We start from the raw sequence: 3,293 nt of genomic DNA on the forward strand, positions 1-3,293 counted from the left end.
ATCTGCAAAGTCCCTTTTGCCATGTAATGTAACATACTCACAGGTTCCAGGGAGTAGGAATGAGAGTCATTCTGCCCATCAAAAAATAATAATAATAATAGAAAAGAAAAATATTTCATTAATAGTTTTTATATTTCTCATATGTTGAAATTATAATATTTTGGATATTTTAGGTTAAATAAAATACACTATGAAATTTAATTTCACCTGTTTACTTTTACTTTTCGATGAATATAGTATTTTAAAATTGCATATGTGGCTTATATTGGTATCTTATATTACACTTCTATTGGCCTGTACTGTTCTAGACCTAGAGAGATCTTAAATCCTCTTTACCATCCTCATAGTTTGTGACATCCGATCTGTGGACCATCTCCTCTATAAGCAATGCTTCCCTTACAATCAGGTATGGCCCTATACTTTTAAGCCTCTTTCATACAAGAGATACTTCAGTACAGTGATGGAGCATGGAGAGGTAGGTGTATGGGTTCATTTCCGTACATGGGAAGGACTCCAGGTCAACCTGATAACCCTAAGCTTGCCCTATGAGGGCGGAGGCTTCTTTTAGTCACCTTTTGGTTTCTGGTCCTTTCAATGAATATTTGCCAATCCAAGTGAATCTAGATGTCAGTGACTGGCTGGTTAGAAGCAAAAAAAAAAAAAAAAAAAAAGGAAAAAAAATAAGTCTGCTACCTCCATTCTATTCTAATAATGACAAACACTTCCATAGTTAAGTGAGAGAACAGCCTCCCTTTGAAACTGCAAGCTGAGTAATATTTAACAGTTACACATCTTTATGAAACAAGAAAGTGTGATGATGCTTGGGGGAAATTTTTTTCTTTCTTTTTTTTTACCAAATGAACACTCTAAATAACCAAATGTTTTCATTACTGTGCACTTCATTTGGCTTCGGTGACTAAACAAAACCACTGAATCTGTGACTGTTTTCAAAAGTGCATTTCAGAAAAGATTTTTTGGATGTGCCACTTTGTCTGGTGTTTACTTTTATTTAATTTAGCACAATACCAAAATGTTTCTACTAAAGATGTCGGACCTCATCCACTCACCTTTGCACTTCACCTAACAAGATGCCAGGTCATTTGTGGGTGTAGAAGAACAGCATCCAAAAAAAGGGGGGGGGCATCTATCCTGATCTAATCCTCCAACCATAGGCAAGGCAGAAACCCTCCAGAGCTTTGCTTCAGTTTCTTGGTTGGTACCTACTCTCAGCCCCAGGTGTGATCTTCACAAGCTAGGCAAAATCCCTGTGACAATCTCCCTCTTCATCAGCTACGAAGGAGAGCTAATGATCCTCTGAGGTGAGGTTAGGACTGCTGAGAAAGCTCGGGCTGCTGAATGTCCCTCTCCTGCCAGACTTAAAGCAGGACAGAAATATGAGAAAACAGATTCATTCCACCCCACTGTCCTTCTCAGTAATCTTCCTGACCCAATGGAAGAAAAGGATACCATGAAAAAGATAATATAAACATTTTAAATAAAGTTTACTAATTAAAAGGACTGATAGATGGAATGAGGCATTCTTCAAAATCTATTGTCATGCCTTTGTGGACTTTATTGCTTATCAGCATTTTCCCCCTCAAGAAAAACAGAACAGCAACATTTGTTCAGAAAAAAAAAAGTAAATTATGTTTCTTCCTTTCTTATTACTTTTATTGTTTGAGGTTTCTTTTAGACTATAATGTGGCATTGTGATTTTGAGATGGGAAAAAACAACCCTTGTCTTTCAAACATAAGAATGTGATTGTATGCTATTGTTGCCAACAATGAGCTAAAGAGGTTAATGGATCACATATCTGGCAAACAGCCATCTTTCCTCCAATTCAATACATTAAACAAGATACATTTTGTTGCTGCTGCAGAGCTTCTGATTTTGTCTGAGTAGTTGGTAAATAAGTTTACTTACATTTAAGTTATCTCTTTCTAGAACTCAACAGCTTTGTCCTTCCGGCTGTATCCTGAAATTTAAAAAGTGCTAGGAACTCTGAGTCAGACCTTTGGATGTGGGGGGTGGGGGCAGGGGGTGGACTGGCTGGCTGTTGACTGAGAATCTAGAAATATTGTGCCTTGCCAATTGTATCAGACCTTTCATTTTTAGATTGCCTAAATTAACATAAAAAGGAATGGGTACTAGAGAAAGCACCACAATTCTTTCTAGCGTTGTTTCCAGGGATCATTCTAACAGACCTCTGATTAAATGGACCGTCCGCTCCACCCACCCTGGGGCGGAGTGGGGGTGGGGTTGACTCAACTTTGCATTCTAAGACTGTCGTTTGAAAACAGGCAGCAGTCATAAGCATTTACGCTGTGATTCCCCGCCTAAAGGACGTTCCTGTGTATTGCATTTAACTGTGAAATTATATAGAGACCTGATACCTCAACAGCCAAAATAAAAAGAAAAGAAAAAAGGTTTCTTTTTAGGAAACTCCACAGGGAAAAACTTTATCAAATAAAGGAGGGGCTGGGGTTGGGAGAGAAGCAGCAGCCCATCAGTCTCAGATCAGGTGGGATCCTTTCCACCAGGCAAAGAGCACAGTAACTAACTATTTCATTGAGCCCCGGGCCCAATGCACTTGCTGGGAGCAAGGGGTAGGAGGGACCTGGACTGAATTGGGAAGGTGAGTTCGGGATCTGGACCTGGAAAAACGCCCTGATCTCCGCTTCCCAGCTAGGCGGTGATCGCCCCCTGCGACTCCGGAGGCACACAGCAGCGTGAGAGCCACCGCTGCCATCCGCAAACCCTCAGACTCAGCTCTCCAGCCCGGCAAGCTGGAGCCACACACCAGATCCCTGGACACCTGTGTGCCCCCAAGCTCCAGGCGCAGGCCCCCGTTACCCCCAAGAGACCGATCTCAACAACTCAGAGATGGAGTCCCTCGGACTTCCATGTCCCCGGGTTCTGCCTCTCAGGTCACTTCCGCGGGTTCTCCGGGCCACGACCTCAATCCACCTGGGGGTGGAGGTGGGGGGCAGCACCCCGCTCCCTACCGTGCAGCTGGCCCGCGGCTCCCGCGCCTGGGTAGGACGCGTGGGGCTCAGCCGCAGGACCTCCACCTCCAGGTACATCCTCTCCTCCCCTTTCCCTGCTTAAAACCCTGCCCACCCCCTGCAGGGTGCCGCTAGGGTGTGTGCGCCCACCTCTCCCAGGAAGACACCTGCGCTTCTTTCCCCACCCTTCCCGGCCCTGGACGCGGAGGTTTCTCCCCCGCCTTTGGGAGCCGGGGGACGGCAGCGGGAGGAGGAGCTGGGAACGGAGGGAGAGGACGAGCCGGAGT

The sequence above is a fragment of the Myotis brandtii genome, unplaced genomic scaffold, assembly GCF_000412655.1.
Source record: "Myotis brandtii unplaced genomic scaffold, ASM41265v1 scaffold8, whole genome shotgun sequence".
In the NCBI taxonomy this organism is placed as follows: Eukaryota; Metazoa; Chordata; class Mammalia; order Chiroptera; family Vespertilionidae; genus Myotis; species Myotis brandtii.